General features: G+C 36.4%; 1 long non-coding RNA gene across 1 annotated transcript in view; it reads left to right on the top strand.

Annotated features, from left to right (window-relative positions):
- The window catches only part of LOC138686427 (uncharacterized), a 297,726-nt gene that overhangs the window by 24,230 nt on the left and 247,839 nt on the right, over positions 1–25,657 (top strand). Inside the window, exons 2-3 of the long non-coding RNA XR_011325801.1 lie at positions 5,935–5,999; positions 7,092–7,186. This is a non-coding gene — a long non-coding RNA (uncharacterized lncRNA). The remainder of the gene's footprint in view (positions 1–5,934; positions 6,000–7,091; positions 7,187–25,657) is intronic.

The raw sequence follows: 25,657 nt of genomic DNA on the forward strand, positions 1-25,657 counted from the left end.
GAGCAACAACTGAAAACATCAGTGTTATCAACATTCTTCACATACTGAGCTCAAAACATAGCACTGTACCAGCTACTAGGAAGACAGTTAACTCTATCCCAGCTGAAACCAGGACAGGGCCCCAGAGTTGAACACAGCACTCCAGGTGGGGTCTCACGAGAGGGGAGTAGAGGGGGAGAATCACCTCCCTTGGCCTGCTGGTCACACTTCTGTTGATGCAGCCCAGCATATGGTTTGCTTTCTGGGCTGCAAATACACATTGCTGGGTCATGTTGAGCTTAAATGTATTCTTATGGTTCAGAAATGAGTTGAGAAAGGCTACTTCTGTTGTCATTATTATTAAATTACAACTTTTAAGACAAGTTAAAAACATGCAAAGGACATATGTAAGAGTAAATATCTGGTACTGACTCTTACTGGCAAGCTGGCAGCTAGGAAACAGGCATAGTACACATTTTTGGTAACTATTCCATGAATGACAAACATGGAAAATGGTAAATGCTTTTGAAGCATTAATTTCCATATATCATCTTAGGTGTTGGGCAGGAGTCCATGCTAGCTGTCGAATACAGATTTTCTTTAGGCAAAAGACAAAAAGAAGAGGACAAAAAGGAGGAGGAAAACTAATGAATGGAAAGGCAAGCACATAAAGAAGGAAGACAGAACAACAGCATCAGCTGTCATGTTTCACCTCTTAGCCAAACCTGGGGAAGGTGGCCATGGGAGGTGTCATGGCAATTCTCACTCTAGTTGTGTTGGGATACTGGCCAGGATCAGGCTATTGAAATATCCATAAAGTCTTCAGGAACCTGGAAGCTAAAGAAACAGTGCAAGTAGCAGAAGGGCTGCAATACATTTGTTTCAGTGTATTCTTATCCATTTCCTGTCATAGTTCCTTATTGAAATTCCTTTTTTTTAAGGAGCAAAAGTGGTATGATAAGGAGAATATTACATTCTCTCATTACTTTCTCCATCTAAGCCTAATTTTCACTATACCAAATTTAGTTCATCAGCTTCTAGCCCACTCATTAGCTGGTCTAAGGCAGGTACAGTCAAGTTGCCTTTTTTTTAGTTTTAGTCTTTTAACTTTTGCTGACTTAATAAAGAATTTTATTTAACCAGACTATTACTGCCCATGGCAAGGTAGATAATAGGCTTGTATGCAAAGTGTTTACTGCCATTATATTGGTAACTGCTGAGAACATGGCATTTCCTTTTCAATATTGCTAATCTTATTTCTTGGGGCATTTCTGTTCTTTGCTTTAACTGCTCAGTTGGGCAGATGTGCACTGTTCATCATGATAAAGAAGTATTATCTTTTGGTATTCCTGGCCATCTCTGTAATACAATAAAATCAAAATAAAGACCCAGCAGACAATTGAAGACATCTGGTATCCTGTAATGATTGGCATCTTGACTTACAGTCTGTCATTCTACAATGACAAATTTTTCATTTACCAGTGCACACTTCCACTGGACTTTATATCTAAAGTCCTCAATTTTATCAAATGTATTTTTGATACAGGGCATGTTTCATGGGTTTTTTTACATATTTATGATCCACTCAGATTTCTCTATACATTTTGTAAAACTCCCAACATAAGGTGGGACTTCAACAACAAGCAATATGCTTGTTAAGGGTTGTTTTTAAGTGAGCAGTGGTGATTGAGATCTGGGAAAAAAGAGCTAATCTGAAAAACAGAAAGTCAAAGTACAATATTTTTAGACCTTTTTAGACTTTTTTTTTTTTTTTTAGAATTTTAGGGTATTTTCTCCATATTGTTTACATGCTGTTTCTGGAAATTTTAGTACTTGCTACCTGCCATTCTCCCATTGGTCTCCCTGAAAGTCCACACCAAGCCAAGTATTTGTAAGCTAGAATGATCCAAATATTTTCATGGCTAGTAAGAAGAGGGAAAAGAGTGTGTCAGATTGATTTTCTGGTTACTTGTTTGTTTGTTTGTTTGTTTGTTTAAATGTATGCATTTTTATCAGTCTTTACCAACAATTTCTAAGAGGCATGTACATGAAGTAAGCCTATCCATTCCATTCATCTCTAATTGGCAATAGTATCCCATTATGATAGGATCAAGCCTCTATTGCAAATAAGAAGGTAAACACTTCTGAAATACTAATGGAATTTTAATTTATTTATCCCCACAAAACTACAAGGTTATAGGCTATGTTATTTGTCGGATGTGGGTTTCCAAATCATTTAGTGAAAAAGAACAGATTAGAAACCATTGAAATTTTGTTCATAGATTTCCAGGTATCTTATCATCCACTCCTGTATTTCGGAAGAACTAACTTTTTAAAGTGCTGTTATGTTTTTTACTGACTAACTTATAGAAATACATACCTGATCTATCAAAATGTTTCTTTATATCTTAGCTACTATGTTATTTCTAATACTTACTCTTTCATGAACACTGCAGAGAATACAGTGCCAATAATTGCTAGGCTTTAAAATTAGCTGAGTGCTCTGTTTTTAGATAAAGCATCCAGTTTCCCACATTGTGTAGGTATCGTTGGAAAAAAAACAGGTCAACTATGTGAGCATTTAAATATAAATTTAGGCACACATTATTAAATAATTATTTGGAAAATGTTGTTTTCCCAATGAATAATTCCATTAACAGCCCAAATTTTTTCTGGAGGAAGACTCAAAATGTGGATAGAACATGTAAGAGGGTAGAATAGAAAATGACCAGAGATACACTATTAAAATGACTTTTTGCTTGTAGAGGGGAAATTAACCATTAGCCTTCCACTGACCTAGGGGGGAAGCTAAGGTTGAAACCACAGCAATTTTTTTTAGAGAACAGTTAAGTAAAAGGAGAGGATTCATAATACATTTTCTGACTCAAAGTTTTTACAGTTAAATCATAAAGAAACGGAACAGCCAGTAAGTAAAGGCACATATGCAGTGAGATTAAACCTAGTTACTAATGGACTGTGGACTAAAATTATCCATAAACCCTTATGCAAAATTCATACTTCTTGCATCATTTATGTTAAAACTGGGGCTGTTTTGGTTTTTTTTTTCAGTTGGGGGATGAGAGACCTCATAAAATGTGAGGATGTGTTTTGCCAAAAATGGGCAGAAAGGTACTGTTACAGAATAACTGGTGTAGAGAAGGGTGTGGTGTCAGGAGTGGATTTAGGATTACAGTGATGAGAGTTAGAGATGTTTAGGAGCAGGCAAACAAGTGTAATCAGTGATGTTAAGGAAAACAAGCAATCAGTGAGAGCTGATTTTAGTGGACTTTATCAAGGTCTGAATCAGAATCAGAGTTCTCTGAAGAGTTACCCTGAAAAAGGAGAGAAGAGAAACTGCAATCATTGTTCTTACCTTATGTTAAAGATAAGTCTGGTAAGCACAATCTTTCTGTTTGTGTTAGCTCATTTCCCTATATTACTTACTTATAACAGAAACACATAGGCAAGTATAGCAGAAATTTTTTTGCAAATGTGTTCCCGCTTGTTAAACTTGAGAATTGTTTTTCCCTTAGATACATAATGACTTTCCCAAGGGCTAAAGTGCAGGTCCAAATTGGATGCACTCTGTATACTCATCAAGAAATTTTGGCAAGAGGCCACCTGGGAGTTGTCCATAGTTACTGGAGTTTCTGCATTTCAGATTCCACATTAATGCTTTCTGGGTATGTCTCATCTTTGGAATCCTGCACTGCATGAGAAAACATATAATTTTGACAGAAATGCATTTTGCTTTTGTTCTCAAGGAATAATGTGCAGACTTTCCCTGTCCCTTGTGTGACATCTCAGAAAATCATGATTATTTTCTTTGAAGGCTTTTCCTGGAAATGTAGTAAAAAGGAGTCTAATTAAGAAAAAGTGTCAGGGAGAAAATATTGACATATACTTAAAATTCTTGGGTTTATGTATGATAGTTTCACTATTTTTTAAGATGAAATAATTTTTATTTCATAACCTGAGAACAATGCAATAATGTAATATAGTTGTAGAATGGTTTGCTAGAAAGTATTCATATATAGTGACTACTGCTTTTAATTAGTTTTATATATTTATTTTATTTACTTTCTTGAGCTCATATTATTATACTTTATTTTATACTATGTTTAAATAGAATCTGATATCTGAGAGCTATAGACTGTAAAGAGATTTAACTTGCAGTTCATTTATTCTTTGGAATGTGCTATGAACCCAAACATAGGCCTATAGAACAATAAACAATTGAGTACAGTGTTCAGAGGACATTCTCTATATTGTTAATAGCTGTTGATATTTGTTGTAGACCAGTTTTAAGGGAAATAACATAGGGTCTGCTATTAATTTAGATAGGCAAATGAATCAAAAGACAAATAACCAGTTTACAGTGAAGCATGCTAAATGCTTCAGATTATAAGTGGATAAACATGTTACTAAAAACTGATAAAATAGGGAAACAACAAGAATGTCACAAATAAACCAGCTTCATTTTTGGTAATCCAGATACACTGTGTCTGAAAAGTATGAGGTGCTTGTTCTGAAATGTCTACGTAACAGCAGAAATCAGTGTCCAAAGCAAAGGTGCTCAGCTCTGCTCTGCTAAGTAGTTCAGGAAAAGCATCATGCCAAAAGAATCCTGCTGTGCTAAAAACAGTTTCAGGTGAAGAACATATTCCTAACCCAAGGCACCATACAGCTGATGGGTTATTTGAACAAGTGAAATCCGATTGTCTTCACAGAAAAAGCCTGTCTGCTAAATAAATTAACAGCGTCATCCATAACATCACTAGTGTTCCTTCACAACTTGGTTTATAAATTCCACTTCTTTTTGTTCAATTAGGTTGCTGTGGTATAACTGTAGGACAAAACAACTAATTTACAAAATATAATTATGAACTACTACTGGGATCCTAGGTGCTGATAGTTTTGTTTTATGGTTATTGAAACTAGAATATAGCACCTTGTTTCTATATCTGCTGTGAAGTTCCCAAGTCTGATTTATTAGCCTTTTTATATAGGCTATCTGGTGTTTTTAATTTGGGCTAATCTGAACATTCACAGAGTTCACATCATACTCATTTTATTGAATTTGAAAATTTCTGGTTATTAAAAAAAAAGGTCCTTCTTTTCCTCATAGTTTTAGACAAAATTGGGAGAGAAGTTGAAGAATACCTTAAAAACATTCCTCAGTTCTGTCCTCACCTCAGTTAGAATTGTAGCAGACCAAAAATCTTTTACGATAGAAATAATTCTAAATAATTTTTGCTATGAAATAGAGGGAAATCAATTAACAGTACCATTTCAGTCCATAGTTCAGTGCAAATGTTTTATTTCTATTAGTACTAGAAAATAGTTTTGAGCTTTTTTTCTTTTAAAGAATACAGAATTTAAAGAGGTTTAATTGTTTTGTTGTAGTAACTACCGAAATGAAACATCAGATTAGAGAAAAAAGTGTAGTGCTTTTGTTGCTTTGTTTTGGTGGGCTTTTTTTTAGCAGAAACCACAACCATGAAGATAGGACTCCATGTACTTATACCTGCATTAAGTTGTTTCATTTTGTATGAAAATATAGTCATATATAGATAAAGGGAATATGCAAAGACCTAAAACCTGAGGATTTTAAAATCTATATTTCTGTTTTCCCAGAGTCCTAAAGGACATTATAGTCTCATTAACTTTGTTTATATTTTTTTCCTTGAGACTTTGAAGCCATGTTTCTTTGTTAGAATTATTTGCTGTATTTTATTGCAGAATGGATAGTAAATGACACCTTGTTGCCCTGTGATCAGCATTGCTACCAAAAGATATTTTCAGGGGAGGGACACCACACATTTGAAAGATTTTTTTCGTTTGGATTCTTTCATGTGCCTGTGATCCTTAAAAAAAAAATAATTCCCTGACATATAATGTATTCTAGTCATGATGCTTTAGCATGTCTAATGTCAAAATTTCTGTTGATTTCAGAATGAGCAAGACTTTGCTATGGTGCAATTCCAAGCTATATAGACAGAAATGAAGAAAAGAAGGAGGTAAGAGAAGGACCAGATATTAAAGCTCCACACCCACAGAAGATTGTATTTATGTTATTCTGCTCCAGGCTCACAGAAACACAGGGAAGATAAATATACTTTTTCATCTGATGGATTAAATATATCATAGGCACTCAGAACATCCTTTTTTAATTTATTTTGGCTTTCCATTAATGAGTCTGCATGCATGCATGTGCTTCAGTGTGTATATGCTTTAGAGTTAGGATTGAAAAAAACCCACCCAAACCCTCTCCCCTCTAATTCTTATTATATGACTCTTCTTAGGGACATACATCTTTAAAAAAGTCTTACTTCAAGGTCTTGGACTCAGTTAAAATTTAAACTTTGAAAAATGGCATTTGGGTCTTTTCCAAGTATTTACTTGTCTTCCCAAATTTTATTCTAACATCCTCTACAGGAATACTTTTTTTTTGGCTTTGATTTTATGCACTGCAAAAAAAGAAATTTCTGCTGAGTTTATCTAGGTTAGAAAACTGTGAATTTTCTTAAAGCACATTGCACTTTCCCTTATGTCTAACATGCTCCATATGTTGATGTTCTTAAGTAAGGCCGACTGGAGAAAAAGCCTACTTCCTTTTCTGGAAAAAGTCTATTTTTGGAGAAAAAGTAATCCTCCCATAATTCCTCCTCTAGGATATGCAAAACCAAGGTTCATTTGTTTGGCCTGCAGATTCAGTTTCTTCTTGAAGCTATTCGTTTTAAATATGTATTGGGGCAGGGCAGCTGATATTGCAGATTGTTTTGGCAGCTGAGGCAGTCTAACAGTTCACGGTGTCTGAAGACGCACAAGCCTTGCTCTTGCCCATACACTTCCCCCTTTGCTGGTTTGGTGGTTGCCTGGCCCAGTCGTGCACCTTTCAGGTCACTAACTGGAAGCAAACCACTTTTCCTTCATTTGCCAATCTGCTGATTCAGCAAAATAAACTGGCTTACCAAGAGGGTGGGTGAGTCTCAGAGATAACTGAAGGAAAACAGAAACATATGTGGAGCAAGTTAGATTTATTCAGTTATTTTAGAGAGCCATGCTTGCCTGTGTATACTGGTGCTTAGTGTTTGGTTTTTTTTCCTGAGCAGGTAAGATAGGCACATTCAGATTCCATCTGTGCCTAAGACCAAATACTTTGACCTGACTTACCCTGTATCACAAGGCTGTTGGCTGCTGTGCGGTAAGTGTGTTTTCCCTCTCTCATTTTAATTTAGAAAATATATAGTCATCTTTTCTCCCACTAGAATATTTCCAGAAAAAATCTGGAACTTGTATTTTCTGAGGGGGCAGGGGAGGAAGGCACAGTTGGAAAATTCTCCAATTTGCTGTTGGTAGGTTGCCATTCATTTTTTGGCCAAATCGCTATGGAAAAGGGAATAGCTACCTACAAAGTTATTTTCCTAGCCTGTGCAGTTGCACACTTACATAACATACCATGCAAAAGGAGAAAAAGTGGATGTATCTGCTCAGAATACTGTGCAATGTTTGAAGAACTAGCTGCTGTCACGATCTTTTTTACTTTGCATTCATGGGATTCACTATAAATACCACATGAAACATAAGAAACACTTCTGGTTTTGGTGGCTTATCACTTGCCTTTTAGAAAATTCTGGTTTATAAACCTGCGCTTTCCCTAATGAGGTATATTACAAGTGGAAACCTCTATTGATGGGATCACTATAAAACATTGTGACTGTTCTTGCAAAAGTCACTCTACCCATGATAAAACCTGCAATTCTGCTTTTTAACAACAGCATTTGAGAAATATCACAAAACCTTGTGTTAGTGTATAAAGACAATAGTAATGTTATGTTGGGTTTTTTTGATACGTCTGTTGATTAAGCTGTGCTCTGGAATTTTTCCTGAAGAATTTGCATCTCTCATAACAATAGTCCCAGGTTATGAGATAGGATATTGCTTTTCGGAAAAAAAGAGGTTGGACAGCCATCTTATTTTTGATTGTCAAAAGTAATATAATTAGCACTGGGTAAATGAATATTGTTTGTGTGGTTTAGTACATAGTAATTATATCTGACAAACAGAAAAACTACAATTTCAGATCTCATACATATATAACTTACAGTTATTTATCACACAGAACATTTAAAGTTTTGCTGTACAGGTAACAGAGATTTGTAATGCTTTTTATTCCTCCCCCCCCCCCCCCCCCCCAAGAAAATCTTGAGAATTATAGTTGGTTTGTTTTTTATTGCAGTATGAACTGAAAAAGATCTTGTTACCTCTGTAGACTGAGAGCAGTTACATATCATTGCAGGAGGGAATTGTTTTCACAAACCAGTCTCTTATTTATGATATATAATACACCATTTTACCTAAATCCAGGAGTTGTTAATTCTTCTTCTATGCCAGCTACTAAGAATCATCTGTCAGTAGTTTATAACCACATCTGTTAATCACTGGACCACAGCTATAGCTTGCAATATCACTTTTCAGTGATTAACAGGTATTCTAGCAAGTTTTTTCATTGCATTTTACAAAATCTGTGGTTGCTGCAGAAATTATTGCATGTTGAGACAGTATATTTTTGCATTACAGAAAGAGTGAAGAATATGAGCTACTAGACATTTACTTTATTTTAGCATTCTGAAAATGAACCTCACTTCCTCATCAGTGTACTATGCCAAGGGATCCTATTACATTAGGTTTGATAAATAAACAGCATTAAGGATTGCACTGGCTGTGTAAGAGACCTGTTTGACAGTGAAAGATCTTAAAATGCCTACTTCACACAGAAAAAAATGAATACAAGCCCATTTTATGTGCCAGGTGACAAACTATGATGATTAATAAACTTATTTAAATGAATAATTGTCCTATGTGCTATACCAGCTTATGTTGTACAATAACTGTATATGCAGCAGCTGGCAAATCTCTTCTACAGAGATGTAAAAGATGAGAATTGGTAAAGATAACAAATAACAGTTGAGCCAGGCCAAGCTAAGAGTAAGCCTACGCTGCATTTTCAATGACCTCAGTGGAGTTCAGATGCCTCAGTGGCATCTCAAAATTTCATACACCCTCCTCCCAACTTTATTTCCAAGTCTTCCATGAATCATACTGTAGAGTATCATGTTTAAAGATCTAAATTAATCCCACTGAAACAAATGTATAGCCAAATTTTCGTTGTTCTGTACGAGATCTTAAGTGATCTGATTCTATTTTTGCTTAATAAAGAAGGAATTAATGTGGCTAGTGTAGTTGTAACAGAATTGCAGTTTGTGATACATGCTTTTATTTCTATTTTACTTTTCATTTCTCCAGCACTGTGATAGGAATTGCTTGCTTATTGCATAGGCAACTGTCACAGGGCAGGTGGGATCATCAATTAGTAGTGACATAGCAAATAGATCTGTGTCTCCCCAGGTTTAATCAGATGTAACTCTATTACAGCCACATGCAGGTGGGTGTTTGTGAGTATTTCTCTTCATTTTTGCATTGTAGGTCTCTACATCCTCAGTTACAATAAGTGTTCTACTTAATATATTTTATAGCATGGCTATGCATCTTCTAAAAGGTTCTTTAGTATTTTTGTTGGCTCTTTATTAATTTTGTTGCTATCACAAATTTAATCTGACAAAAAGCTGTTGAATCCTTGGTTACTGCTAATTTGCTCATTTGGCAATAGTAGAAGCATTTTAATTATTATTAATATTTGTGGATGAAGGATCCAGAAATATATTGCTTTTTTATCTCTGTAGTTATAATGTTAAAAACAATTGTGGAACAAAAGAGTTGTCATTGGTGTTGATTTCCATTGTAGTAAGAACATTATACATACACACTACAGTCTTGGTCTCAGAATAATTTATGAAAAAATAGTAATTTGGCCAAATTCTTCAAGTAGACTCCTATGGGGACACACAGAGAACAAACACACTTCCGTTATATTAACATTGTGCCAGCATAAACAAGAGTATTTTATAACTTATTTTCCACACTCACTGTAATTGTTTATAATGAACAGCAGCAGCTTAAGGAGGAAGCTAAATTGTTGAATTGTCATTTCAAGCTCACTTTAAACTTAGCTCTGGTCTTTTGCTACTTTAAATGTGCTAATATTTTAATAACATGGCTCAGGCCTTTTCTGAAGGGACATTTGTGATTAACCAAGTTGTAAAGAAGCACCCTTTCTACTCAGCTGTCCACCTAGAGTATAATCAAGCAAGTTCACAGTCAGTATAATCATTGCATTCTTCCTTTACCTGGTCTACAGCAAAAGCCCCAAAATCCCTTACCCTTTCGCTGACCCTTGTAGGTGTAATCCTTTTTGGTGAGCAGGTACTCCTCTGGCTTCATGCAGCTCTTTGAGGAAATACAGCCAAGGCATTGAGAAAGCACCGATTAATGAGTTTCTGCAAATAGTTTGTTCCATGACTTTAGGATTTATGGTAGTGCGCTCTTGGGCTGTTTTCCTTGTTACTAGTGAGAATCTAGATTGTATAATGTGGTGTTTATCTTTTGCATGATTTACAGTCTCACTGAGTTCTTTTCTGAGAATTTTTAAATATGTGAAAAAATCATTTGTCTCCTTGATAAATGTTAGTTTGCCTTTTAGCTTCTGTAACCTCTGACAGAGCTCAGACAAGCTCACCAGACTGTGATGCCTCGTTTTTGTGAGACTGTCTCATGTTTAGGTTGAAGTCACCATGTTTTAGTGACTCTGTGTTAGATAATCTTATAAAACCATGTCCATAACCCAGTCAGGTCATTGGAACTGTTAACTTACTGTTCACCTTCTCCATTTGAAATTGTAGGTGAAGATTTAAAACTTTTCTTTTTTGATATCTTTTTCATACACCTTTTTTTTTAAAAGATCATGGTTCAAGATAAAGACAGGGAGGTGGCTTGCCAATTACTGTTGTTGGGCAAAACAGACTCAACTTGGGGAAAATCAATTTATTTGCGTAGTGAGAATGAAAAATACAGATATTAAAACATCTTTCCTTCCCTGCCCATTCCTTCACTCCTTCATTCTGGTTTCCTCTGCCCCCACCCTGAGATTAGAGTTTATTTACTTACAAATAAATCTCTTAAGTATATAAAATAGGGCATGTTCTTTTTTTTTGTGAGTACAGTGATTTTTACCAAAGAGACTTCAATGGAATTTAGTAGCACATGAAGCTTATCATAGAGAAATGTCATTAGACTAAGTTTCTAGCCCTTCCTCAATCACTGCAAAATTGCTACTATTTCACTTTGTATATTGCATTCTAATGAATTGCTTTAATAATTAATTGCTTTGTACATTATTTGGGTTAGAGAGTGAGAATGAGTTTATAACCTTATGATGCTCTCCTTGAAATCCATGCCAAAGTTAGTAATTTTACTGTTATAGAACAACAGAAACAGGTAGTAGAATCTGAGTCTCTGAACTGTTTAAAAGGAACCTCTAAATCTTTTGAAATGTACATCTATTATTAACTCACCAATTAAACCAGTGTTTTCCTAGGGATTAATTCAAAATCCTATGAAATTGATGTAAGGATTTCCAGGTTTAGGTTAAGGTCCCAACCGCTGTTGTGATAAACAACCCTCAGATAACTCTATTTTTTTCTTGGCTTCACTTGTGTTGCCGAAAAACTCGGAATAAAGAACTTATCAACACCAATTTAGTGTAGATAAGCAGACACTTCTTTATTGACGGCCGGGTGCGCGGGTGAGTCCCCTCACGAACCACGCACTCCTGAACACCAAAACAATACACCTTATATTAAAACTTATTCATGCATATTCATTAGATTTCCAAGAAAGGTTATACATATTCATTAGATTTCTGGAAAATCATTAGCATATGTAAATGTCCTTCACGCAGGCGCAGTGAAGGTCTCTGGTGGTCTTCAGGAGTCCTCTGGTGGTCTTTCATAGTCTTCCTCACTAGTCCGCTTCTTGATGTCTCAGGTGTTTCCAAGCAGCAAACTGGTGTCCGTAACGGTTTCCTCAGTTTCTAAAACAAACACTACAAGGCTACCAATCTTTGTCAAAGCTTCTGTGGTTAAATGATTTTAAACAATACTTGAATTCTTATAGTTACACATTATACATTTTCTTAAGTTCCTAAGTTCCTATGGCTACATTTCAAAGTTAACACTCCCATACCCATGCTTCATAATTTTCTACTTCTTAATCAAACCAAACTCTTTTATATAATTAGATTTTAATTTCTTTATCAAAATATTTGCAACACTTGTATAAAGTAAAACTATCATAAGTACATTTAATATCTCTAAAAATACTTTCAAATGCAACTTCCTGGCAAAGGCTGTAAAACCTAATGCAAAGAGAGAAAGAATAACAGTAAATGGCCAGTGAGCCTGTGATGCCATTACAGAATATCTTTCCTATAATTCAAAAGCACCTTTTCATTCTTTGAGGCGTTTTCACAACAACAACAAAGACAACTAGAAAATAATCTTCAGATAACATGTCCCTGAGGCGATGCAGAGTGCAGTCCACAGAAAGAAATGTAATAGCTTTCTTAAAAGGTTTTGTTTCAAAAACATACTTATAATTGGGTGAACCAGCATGCATAGTATACTGCGAACAGCACAGGCTCTTTCATTTATCTTGATGCTATTGCCCTTTCAGGTTTTCAAGGATTGATGAGATAGTGATATCATAGCCCGTCCAAGCATTTTCTGTAGATTTCTGAATATGCTGAAAACATATGTTTTTATTCAGAGACAAAGCTGAACTTCCTCCTGTTTCTTTTCCACAATCTGAGATTCTTGCATTTTCTTTTTGTCTAGTTTTGTTATTTAATTTTAACAAATTTTAGTGTGGGATAAGGAAGTCTGTCTTTTTCTTATACATACAAAGTGCACCCTCTCCATGCTCATGCTGGTTTTTTGTCCCTTCTGAAAAAAAATGCTTACTGCAGGATTTCCTGTTTCTGATTCAGTGAACGGAAAATTGTGTGGAAATCTATGTTGTGGGGTCATGAGAGGCAGAATACAAAGGATAGCCTAATAAAGATTTATATGAGAATATATAGCTTGTGAGGGCTTCTCTCTCTCGGTGTTACTTGCTCTGTTTGCCTTAGATCACACTGGGGAAAAAGAATGCCTTCATTTTATATTAGGTTGTGTTGTGCACTTAAGTAGAATATGTGTTATTTTAGCAGACACATTGTAGCGAGCTAATAGCATTTTTCAGTGCTTGCAAGGGACATGGATTTTTTTTTTTTCTTAAAGACCTGCCATTTCATTTAAAGTATTGTTCTCTTTCCTGAGGTACACCTAAAGTGACACTAGGGGATTTTATATTTACTGTTTTATAGAGAAAATTTTGCTGAGTTTTAATGTGCTATGAGTTTTAGTGTAATATGCAATTTTCTTAAATGTGGGCTCTTGGGATAAAGAAGGTTCTTCTGATCTGGTAAACTTTCTTGGTCAAATTATATCAGTGACGGCACCACTACTTCTCTGGTCCCTTCAGTTTGTTTGCAGATTTAACAGTGGTTCTAACTTAGTTCATGATTCTAACCTGATTTAAGGTAATGAATTTTAAAAAAAGTAAAAGGACCACACTTACGAAACTTGACAGATGCAAACAAACAGTTCTCTTGTATAAGAACATAAGCTTATTGTTTATATCAGTTTTCAGTTAGAACTACCCTTTGATATTAGCTGATAACCTGCTATGGGTTTCCTGATCTCTCATGACCCTGTAGTAGCTATATATAATTTTTATCTGGAGATGGAGTTGAGGGAAAAATATCAATTTACATTCAGTCAGGCCTGGAGTGGAAAAAAAGGTCACTTGACTTCTCATACCATCTCATTTTCCTGTTATTTTGATGATTATGGACTCATAAAATACAGATGAATGGCCAATTCACTGGCTTTTTTTCAAGGAGTAAGGTACTATTTGATGTGAACCGGAGTAGAAAAATAATACAAAGAAGGCATGCAAAAAAGCAATAAAATAATGTTTAACAGAATATCCATAAAAGATAAAAGATATGTAGTTTTATGTATCAGAATGCTAACAGTGTGATTAAAACAGTAAAGGTCTTTGTTTTGTAACATTGTTTTCTGTTTATTAAACTAAAATGTCAATCTTGTCATTAGTGGGAAGAAAATGCAGGAGGGAGTTGGTAGTTCAGTCTATAAATTGAAACTTTTCAAGGTTGTATGCAGGTATTCAAATCAGTGTTCACAACAGATAAAGCATGCAGCCCAGCAAGAATCAATAACATTAATAGATCATGTTATTCAAAGTTATGGGAATACCAATTAAGTCAATAAATAAACACAATGAGATGCTGTCAATGAGAGATCTTGAAAGGAAATAAAACTGACCGAGATGGGGAATGTAGGTTATAGGAAAAAAGCAAGAATTCAGTCACAAAGGCAATGTCACACTGATTAATAATAAAGGAACATTTGGCTAAAGAACATAGAAGAGAGGACTACAAATCTGCAGCCCAATCCAGACTGTTCTAAAAGATGTCTTCAGAAGTTAATTTATACAGGTGATTTACACTTGAGTTTTAAAATGACGCAAAGTATTAAAGATTATTTACAAGATGACTATGACATAGCTTGTCATTGTGGAGAATGATAAGCAAAAAAATATTATTCTAGGAAGAAGGACATTTCACTCAGGCAAAAACGCATACCAAGGTAAAGTGCTAGTACAAGAGGTACTGTTTAAAATATGGTCCTGTGATGTTTCTGAGAGAATTGGAAAAGAAGGAATGCTTGAACCTTGAATATCTGTGCTTTTGCTCCCTGCTAGATTTCACTTTGGTATCTAGAGATAACATCTCTTATGACTGCAGCTTAGCCAGAGATATTCTAGGTTCTGCATCATCTAAACACTTGTCAGATGGAGAATGTCTGTGCCTGCCCCTCCTTGGCTATATTAGTGTTTCTCTTTGAATTTTTCTGAGCATCATAATCCTTCCCTTAGTTTTTATGGTTCTACCTTTTGAACGCAGTTCAACAGATTTGTCGTGTAAAGTCAGGCCTGCGTGGCTGAGAACATAGTGTTTTCCTAATCCTTTTTCTTTTTTTTTCTGTCTGGCTGGCATGTTTCTTCCCTCTCTGTTTAGTGGAGACTTAATTTCTTTTCTGTCTGATTCAGTAGGTACTCAGATTCAGCAATCTAAGCAAATGTAATTTTGATCAGTTACATTTTTCCCTTTTCTGTGGAGATGACTTTTTACCCATCTTCTTTCAGTGGTGGCCAGTGGGTTAGGAGAGGTTATGCAGGAAAAGTTCCATGAGGGCTTCCTATTTTAAATCAAAGAAACTTTTCTAATGAGCTAGCACCAGAAAATTTACCATGTCAAACAACTCTCTCCATTCAATGAGAAAAATGCTGTCATTCAAATGCAAAACATAAAGTAGAATCTGGCATTTTTCAGTACCTGAACATCTTACAAAACAGTATTTGGGAAATATTACTTTGCTATCCAGTTGCTTGTTAATTTTCTCTAAGGACTTTTGCTACTCGTTAAGTGTAGCATTTTTAGCTTACCTCTGGACCTACTCACAGTCTCAAGTACAGTTTGTGTAATGTAAATATAGGTTATCAAAGAATGCTTTGGTTTTGATACTGTAACTCTTTTACTCTTCCAACCTGTATGAATTTTATTCAAATGTTGTAAAAAGGCCATGGAAAATACTTTGCTTTGAAAATACTTTGCTTTGAGACCATATCAAACAAACCTCTTGCAGCGTCACTGTTTTCTGTATAATATCTATCTTTACATGGTTAAAAAAGTGTCTTTTGTATCTTTCTTTCTATCTATCTTCATTTAACTATTGGGTCTCAGAGTTCCTGGCAGAATATCTAAGAGAGTGATTTTCATTTCTGAGCACACAACTCAGGTAATGGAAAGTATTATGTTCTTATGTTGTATAGGAAATCTGTCTAACAGCAAGGCTGGAGACACCTGGAAAGTTACATCTGAGTGATCCAAAAGTAGCATTGAAATGCTATTTTAGCTCTCCAGGAAGATGAAAGAGCTTTTTACTTTCTTGCTACTATTATAATTTCAGAGTGACAAGTGATAAAAGCAGCATTAGACTCAGTGCCTCCCACAGTTTTTAACAGCATATCCAAATCATGTGTAATACTTTATTTATTGATAGGAGTACAGAAGTTGTTCATTCTAAAAAATGGAATTTTGGAGGTTATGGTTGCGTGTGTAACTTGATGTGCACAAAGGATACAGCAATTAGCTGTAGAGACATCGATAACATACATAGATCCCTTTATTCACAGCTATTTGAATGCCAGTTAGTTTGAACAGATAAACAAAGATAATGACTAACTGTCAGTTGAAGTGTTTAGAAGGCAGGTAGTGTGACAGAAGATGACACGTAAGGAAGGCAATGAGCTAAAGCATGAGGGAGAAAAAAAAGACTTATAAAAATTTCTGAGTATACTGACACCAACTGACTTTGAAGTACATTTTGAAGTGCATACTAGCACAATGAATATATGGAACAAAGACCACTCAAGTTATAAAAGCATGAATATACTTCTTCCTTGAAAGTATTTGAAATAAATTTTTGCCCCTTTTTTTAGGGGCTTAGCAGCCTTTTTGTTTTTCCTCTAATGTGTTGTATACCATCTGCTATTGTTTGTCTTTTTGTTCATAAGACATACGGGTAAAGCAGACTTTAGAAGCGGTTTTAGTCTTAAATAAAGACTTTAAAGTAAAAGTGAAAATCGTGGCCTACATTCAGTGAAACAAAACAGATTTTCTCAGATAGTTGGTAGGATAAACAAGCTACAGTGTTTAGTGTAATTTTAAAGTATGTATTTCAGGTTCCAGCACTGGAATTTAATAATGAATCTGAAAGTTCCTCCTTTTGCTACACAGGGTGTTTCTAATATGTTACCATATGAGGTTTTTTTGGCTTCTGCAATGCTCCTCACAAGAGACTTGTCCCAGTCTGCCCTTGAGAATAATAAAGATAACACAGAGATGAGATGGGCCAGGTCTCAAAGAGGTCTGGATATGGGACAGCGATAAAACCTGAGATACAGATACCTTTAGTACAGGCATTTGGTGCTCACTGCCATGTCCTGTACTGTGTACTAGATGCTTAGATTCCTTAGAGGATGCATATGTGACTGTTAAGTTACAGAACAGCCATCACTGTAAATGGGGATTTCCTCTAATGGCAGTCCAGAAATCACAGAACTGCCTAGAGCAGGATGATTGATAGAAAGCACAGACTGCAGGGATGTGTCTTAAACTTGTGTTACTCAAGTCTGCATTTTGCAGAGCAACTCAGCCATCCTGAAACAATGTTAGAAATTGTTTTGCAGGCAAAACTAGGACACATCTACTTTACATTCTGGAACAGAATAATTTTCCTTTCTCTTAATTTCAAATTGTCCACAGAAGAAAAATTCCAAGTTTCTATCAGCTTTGTTAGCTCTTTCTTTAATGTGCTTCACTCAGGGAACAGCATATTAATCTATTTCAAGACTGTATTAAAGCACATTGCTATGGGGGTGTTACTCTGTTGCTTTCTTCTTGTAATAGTTTTGTGGTTGCTAGGAAGCATCACATTGTAGGGACTGTTAAATCAGGATTTTCACAAATAGTACGTTATATAATTTAAGGAGGGTAAAATGAAAAAGAAAACTGCACTGATACTTCTATTTCTTTGATGTATTATAGTTTCATATAGGAATAAGAATTTAAGCTGGAGTGTAATCCATTCCCTATAGGCTAGATTTAGCAATTCTATAGCTGTACTTTGATTAAAACTCAGTTAGATCTGGAATTTTGCTGAATAATTTGATATAATATTATAAAAATCATATACCCCCCTGTCCCGATCCAATGTTGGGGGAGGTTTCGATATGATCCCAAGAGCGAGATTAAGACACAAACAAGGTCAAATGCCGTATAGTCAAAATAGGTTTTATTATCAAAAGTATCAAAATGGTAGCGATAGGATAGAATGGAAGAAAAGGTAGAAATTAAGCAAGCAGTCGGGATAGGATTGCTAGGATAGTCACCACCACGGATCCAGCGGCGTCCCGTTGGTCCTCAGGCAAGCAGTCGGTGGTGGGGGTTGCAAGGATGGTCACCACCACGGATCCAGCGGCGTCCCATGGGTCCTCAGTCTTCAATTCTTTGGTGGTGAAGAAGGCTCTGCCACAGCTTGTCTCTATGAGTTTTTTATAGGGTATATTTCAACGATGTCACGCACTGCAGGTTTCGTCCATCACATGACCTTTGCGTGATCAACACCCGAAACCAGTATCTTATCAGCTCCAGCCGGGTTTCCTCCTCTGGATGCCTCAATGGCCTGGTGATCGTCCTTATTGGCAGGAGTGTCCTGCTTAAACAGGCCATCTTAGAGACAAAGGGCTCAAGATAAGCAGTTCACAGTTCCTTGAGATGATGGTACAGTCCCCCACACCTGATAATCTTTGAGGCAAATGGTTCAGGATAAGAATTCAGTCTCTTACACCCCCCCAGTGAATATAATGCAGATTTATTTGTTAATGTCAGATATAATTACTCATCCAATTTCCATTCTTCTCATTTATGTTCAAGAATGGAACCTCAATTATTTCTTTTTATAGAAGGTTTTTAACATGCTATTAAAACACATTGAAATGAGAAACATTTACATTATTCGCATAGAAATGGATGACACGAGGTGAGGAGGGGAATGCTGGCAAATTTCGAAAGAATTTGAAGTGCAGATCAAATAGACACTTAGCATATGATGTTTATATTTAACAGTACTTAGCATTGGACAAATATTGGGTGTTTCAACAGTTAGGCTTATCTGTGAAGCTCTCTGCTTTTAATGGGAAATTGGATAATTCAAGTGTCTGCAATCCTAGCTCAGTAAACTTCTGAAAAACTGTTCCTTTGATGGCAATGGAAAGCTGACAAGCATTTTAGGGAAAATAGTGATATTCCCCTCTTGCTTCCTGACAGTAAGGCTACTTAGAAACCTCCCAAACCCCAGTGCTGAAATTCTTGTAACATTTCAGATACATTCCCTGTTGGACAAAATTAGTGTTATAATTAAACCTCCTTGAAACCTGTGTACCAGTTTATTTAAAAGGTACATAGTATTTTGTCAATTCTTGTTACCAAATAGATTTTTTATTGCCTTGCTTATGTGCAATGCCCAACTGAAACAAAAAGTCTGAAGATGAGATACAGGTTCTAGGTGCTTTTTCTGGTGCCTAACCACAACATCACTACTCAAAATTTCAGAATTATTTGTGATACTAACAGTGAAATCCATTTCCCATTGAAGACAAACACGAAACTCCAGTGGGTTCAAAAAGATTTCACTGGGTAGCTAGGAATACTAGAAACTTAACTGCAATCAATCTTTCCTGAGTAAACATGTACCCTATTGAATTAGGAACACTTCCAATACAGATGCTTTCTGTAGATTTCAGATATATTAAGATAGCAATTCATTATTATCCATGCTATCTTTGTGCCCAGAATCACTCTTATGGGGTTCACTTAAAGATAATGAAGACTTCAGAAAGGAAAGCAAAACTCTTGAGTACTTACAGAATTTCATTTATGCTTTTTCAAACTGTTGCCATAACATATTAATAACTATTTTTTGATCTTACTAAATAGTAATTAAAATTCCTAGTATCCATCTAGGCTGATTAAGGTAATTATGATGCTTCCTAGTACGGCAGTACATCAAGTTATCTTTGCTGCTTACTTCTATTTCTGAGAACCAACCAGAAATTTTTGCATGGCCTGATTCAAGAACTGTTGAAGCTGCAAAGGTTTTCCACACGTACACACACGCGCATCTTTTTTTCATTAAGTTACTAACATGCTATGATATTTAACAAAAGTTTCATTTCCTGACTCGCATAGGAAGAGTTGCATTTTAAATGTTATATTAAATTTATTATATCTTGATCTGTTGTGATGATTCCAGAAGACAAGGTTACACAGATTTACAGAAGGCCACGCGCAGGCATGGCTGCAGCTGGGCTGGAGACCGGCAGCCCGGCTCAGGCAGCAACTGTGTCAGGCTGCTCTGGGCCCAGGGGCAGGGTGTGATCTGGGCCCAGGGGCAGGGTGTGGTCTGGGCCCAGGTGAGGCTGCTCAGGCAATTAGGGCTCATCAGTACCCTCTGATAGCTGTTCACGCATCTGCAAGGTGGTGTATGTTTAAATACGTTATTGAATCTGTGTGCTCATTTGAGAGAGAGTTTAACATTTGTTCCGGAAGGAACAGCTGGGAAGTCAGCTTGTGAACTGTAGTGTGTGTGAAGGTCCTTTGCAAATGCATGATTTTAGAGATGTAAAGCCAAGCACCAAGACATTTTTCGAAGGTGTGAAGCTGCATGCACGTGCCCACCCTGTTGCTTTGCTTGCTTCTCCCCACCCCGCTTCCTCCCACCACCTGTGCAGGGTGGACGCCCATCCCTCCCACTACCCTGCCTGTTTCAGCCCCTCTGCAGGTCCCGGGAGCCTGGCCCTGGGGCTCCCCCAGAGCCCGTGGCATGGGGCCGGTCCCTGCGGCCTGGTCCTGACTCCAAGCCCCACTATGGCTCTGCCCCCAGCAGCTGGCCCGCCTCACAGCCCGGCCTGCCAGGTGTGAGGGCACATGGGCAGGGTGGGGCAGGTGTGCTGCTCAGATCAGCCCCACCTGTGCCCTTGCCCTGCTGAGGGCTCATTCTTTCCCCAAGAGCTGCCCTGTACTGGTCTCTGTGCCGCTGTCCTCTTCCTTCTCCTCCTGCAGCTGCTGCCTCTGCCAGCGCACCCTGAGCAGCTTAGGCCCTGCTCTGTCCTCGGGGCTGTCGGTGTTCGATGGTGGTTGCTCGCTTTCCTCAGACCCTGCACCTCTGGGCTCCTGCCGCTGCTCCTGGGAGTAAGAAAGAAACAAATTTCTGTTGTGTTCCTGTGTTTGTTGGAGCTTTGTAAGTGTAGCATGTCTGAGGAGGTTAAAAACTTTATTGGCATGCAGCTGAGTTGTTTCTGGCTCTCTTTACCACTGAGGAAGTTTAGTATGGTACTGTAGAAGAGTTAATGTTTTTTTAACCTATGATGCAATTATGAAAAGAAATCCAAGTTTTGCACATAATATCTGTTATACTGTGAGTTTATCTCTCTTTCAAAATAAAGAGAGGCAAATGAAAATCCAGGAACGTATGGTGCCTCATAAGTATTTCCTTAATGTGTGGAAGCCTCCCAGGTGGGAGCAGTGGGTGGTGAGGGGCACCTCACTTCACTGGGCCTCCAATGAGAGATGTAGGACAGCGCTGCTCGTTGCTGGCCACTCATGCTAGTGTGCCCTGCTCTCTGTGAGGGCAGAGGGCATCTCACCCATGCCATGCCCCTTTGTCTCCTGCTATGCTGCGTCCCACCTGCTGGTTCCTGCATGAATATCTCCAGTATTTCTGGCTTTCTCTTATTTTGGGGATCCTAATACCTTATCTCATTTGGGTATTCTTTTCCAGAGTGTGCTGGCACATCGTGCTGTCTCTCTGGTTCCAGTGACTCTAGTCACTATCCCTCTTGAAACTTGTATGTTTTCATTCTTGGGAAAGCAAACACTGTTTTTGTCAATGTACTCTTGTCTGAATTTTCTGTATGTTAGCTAGTGACTCCTTTTCAAACCTATTTCCTTCCTTTTGCAAGGGCTCTGGTATGTTTGTAGCTTTCTGTTCTGCAAATAAAGACTTTTGTAATAAAAAGTTAGTTGTATCTTTTTAAGCCAGATGTCTCTTGATTTTTTTTTTTTTTTTTACCTTCTCTTTACCCAGTTAGCTTTGAGAATTGAATTTGTGTTACTACTTGTTTTAAAAGATAAATTAAAATAGCACCGTGTCACTAAAACACTTTTTTCCCCTCAATTGCTTGTGGAGATGGTGCTTTGAGGTCAGGACCATAAGGTTGGAATTTTGAGTCAGAATGAAAATGGTGAAGCCATTGATTCCTAGACTGCCTTTATTACTTTCATGTGGATGCTCTCTGGCTGAAAGAAATAGTGAGGCTGTGTAAATCAATCATGTCACTGGTAGATGTTTTGAAGAAAGCAGCAATTCCTTTTTTTTTTTTTTTTTAATTTTAGGTCTGTAACTTTTTAAAACTGGATATAAAATTTCTGTTGACATAAGTGGTATGTTCATGTGTCCTTTTACTCTGTGTTCTGCACCTTACTAACTTCCAAAGTTTTAAACATGCCGTGGGTTTTCAGAAGACATATATTTGCATGTATATGCGAAATGCATTGAGACAGATGAAGGGTTATCTTCAAATTCTGTTTTTGGCTGGACTGCTACGAGTCTTTGAGCTTCAACATTTGCTACTGTCAATATTTGTTGTATTTGGTGTATGAATGGCCCTAACATTTTTCCAGATGTCAGGTTTTCTATGTTGGGGGAATCCTCCACCCTCCCAAATACACATGGTATATATAAATGTATGAACATAGCTGTATTTCAAATGTCACAGAGTGAAAAATGGATTTTCCAGTTCATTAAAATGTTTCTTTAACTTGGGGGAGGTGGGGGAATTCAAGATAATGAAAAAACAATTTTTAAATGATTCACTAGTAAGCTTAAAGCATGTTTCTGATTCAAAAGATTTGATTTCTGCTTTCTGTTTTAGAAGCATAATGATTTTGAAAAGTCAATTGCAAAAGAATAATCAAAATGCTGTCAAGTGAATTTGGCTGCTCTCTGTGAAGGTTCCACTTGTCCACTTAAAACAGAAAGTAAATGTCTCAAATGGTCTTGTGCATTTTTTTGTATATTAGTTAAAATATTTTAAACAGTAGCATGTACTTATTTACCAAGTACTATGCGTACTTTGTTGGCACATAAAAAATACACACACATGTTGAAATTAAGGCTCATCAGACCCAGATTATGAGATAGCTAAATCCATAAATTACATCAATGACTAATTCTCATTTGAGATATTAATAATGACTTGTGTTAAATTACAGAAATTATTTTGTCAAACTAGTGTTTTTGCTAACCTTACCTGCTTTGTGTTAGGGTTTGTCTTTCTGTAACTGAAAAATTATAGTAAATATGTGTTTGGAGTTGGTAGGCAAAAAAATTTTAATCTTGCTTCAGTCAGAGAAACACAACAAGACAGATGAGGCAATAGGATGACTTTCTACATGCATCTCTCGCTTGCCTCAAATTTTTCTTTAGGCCTTGTCTGTTTCCTGTTTTTTCCCCTCTGACAAGTTGCTGTGTATATCTACTCCAATGTGTTCATTCTGGGGCAGTACAGTATTTACTTAAAGAGCACAGATTGGTTTCAGCACTTGAAGAAAATAATACTGTTAAATACAAGAAGTTCTGCTAATTTGGGGGTTTTTTTTTGCACTAAGAAGCAGAAACAATTGGAGACAGAAGTTATTTTGCTGTCCTGTCTCAGAAAAAATATGGTCTTCAGTCTCACTTGCATTATTATTTTTCTGTTGCAGCCATTAATGTATGAAATGATACTAATGAAAATGTTACTTTTCCGCCTACCTGCAGTATTAGTCTAAATCTTAGTTCAGCCTTACCAGTGCTTGTCACTTCTTCCCCCGGACTGCCACCCTCCCCCCCCCCCCCCCCCCAGCATTGGGCACGTGAGCATAAATAATGACTTACAGTACTGTGCCTGCATAGGAACTACTCATAATCTGGACTGTTCATGCTTATTGCAGCACGATTAGTCACTGTAGTGTCATGTTTTCATTGGCTCTGTTCTATTTTATAGTGCTTAATTTCTAAGCACTAAAAATGGTTAAAAATGGTTGTTTCTGTTCTGAAGACTTTAGGAAATTGAATGCTTGATTAAAGTTACTACCATGTATGATTTCCTTTTTATGGAAGATGTGCACTATTGAGAAATACTCTATGTGTGCTTTCTTTTGTGATCTGCAGGAGAGATAAAAATTCCTAAATATGCAAGAGTTTGTTTATAGCTGTCTCAGCCGGAGTCTTATATTTGTGTTGTGGAGTTCATACTGACAGACTGAAACTGAGATTTGTCTTTATTGCCTTTTTAAAAGCCTTATGTTTTTTCTAACATCCATTTAACTCATTTTAAAACAAACTTATGCATGCAAGTCTAGTCCAAATGCCAGAATAATTTTATAGATTAACCTTTACAAGGTTAGCTTGTCTGTTGTGTTGCCAACTAATATGTCCATGAGTGCCATTTGTAAGAACAGCTTTTAGGAATGTCTACTAGAGCAGGGTTAAACTGACTTCGGCCTGTTACATAGTCTATTTCACTAATCGATTATGGTAAAATGTTTTAGGTTAGTTATGTGTATGATCACATCCTAGAAATGGGAAGTTCTAGAGTAAATCCTTCATTGTGTCTTAGCGCCATTCCACCTGTAGATTAGGACACCTACTTCTAATGATATTTTCATTGATACAAAGTTCATGAGGCCTGAACAAATTAAGGTTATTTTTAAACTTTTTCACACCCTGAAGGCTCTTAGTGTTTTCAGTCAGCAGCCACACCATATTTGTGATTCTGTTTAATTATGTGTGATTAATTGGGTCACAGCTCTGCATGTTAGAAATAATGTTCATAAAGAAAATCTAGTTAAGATATAAAGAGAGTTAGTGTAAAAACACATTTTTATTGTGTTTAATTTCTGTTTCTAGCAGAACTGGGAGTACTTACTAGTTAAGAGTTGATGGATTTTTCATTGATGTTCTGCTTCTTGATTTCAAAAGATGACATACATTTAGATCAACTCCAATTTGCCAAAGCAAATGTATGTGTGCTTCAATTGAAAGAAAATGCCATTTTAAAATAAAGCAATAATAACTTTGTGTGCTACTAAAAATATGCCCCTTCTTCATTTATGGAAAAAACGTCAGGCCAAGGATGTGCTTTGTGAAGGATGTATGAAAACAACTCCCAAAATGTAACAAACAATCAAGCAAAAATCCCTTCCAAAAAAAAAAAAGCTATAACCACAGTAGCCAAATTACTGTTGTTATGCAATCATCAGTATTTTTATGTGAAAATTCAAAATGTTCGTGTTTCAGAATTTAAACTTGATAAATGTAAATAAACTGGTTTTGAACATATACATACACAGCTGATAAGTTAAATCAGTGTCCTTTCCAGATTCTACCATCCAGAAAAAAAGCAAGGAAATAAGCAAAACGCACCAGTTCAAGCCTCATGTTACTTCAGTATGAGCCATTTTGGTAGAAGTTAGGAAGTCAAAAGTATCTTTATTGGATAAAAGACAAACACTTTGGCAAACTGGAGTCTAGTCTACTTGCTCATGGGGGTTAGAACGTTATAATAAAGTACAGTTTAATGTTTTATTTAGACTGTAGTAAACAAGGAGTTAAAGCTTGACCTGAAAGTTCATGTGCTGCCCATCAAGGTTTATCAGCTTAATCTAATATATAAACAGATCTAGTTAGCTGTTAGCTAAAACTGTTCTTAATCTTAGTTAATGCAAGAAAACTTTGATTCTTCCTACAAAGTTGGAATAAGCTGAGAAGACAGTTTCTCTGTTATCAGTATTTCTGTCGTTTTACTTAAGTTATTAATGATTATGATTATTTCATAATCCAAGCTTAGCATCTTACAAACAAAATTTTTAAATTTTTTTTCTTGCCTTTTTCTTACTATAGAAACATAATTTCAAAGGTATGTAACA

The sequence above is a fragment of the Haliaeetus albicilla genome, chromosome 8 (genome assembly GCF_947461875.1).
Source record: "Haliaeetus albicilla chromosome 8, bHalAlb1.1, whole genome shotgun sequence".
In the NCBI taxonomy this organism is placed as follows: domain Eukaryota; kingdom Metazoa; phylum Chordata; class Aves; order Accipitriformes; family Accipitridae; genus Haliaeetus; species Haliaeetus albicilla.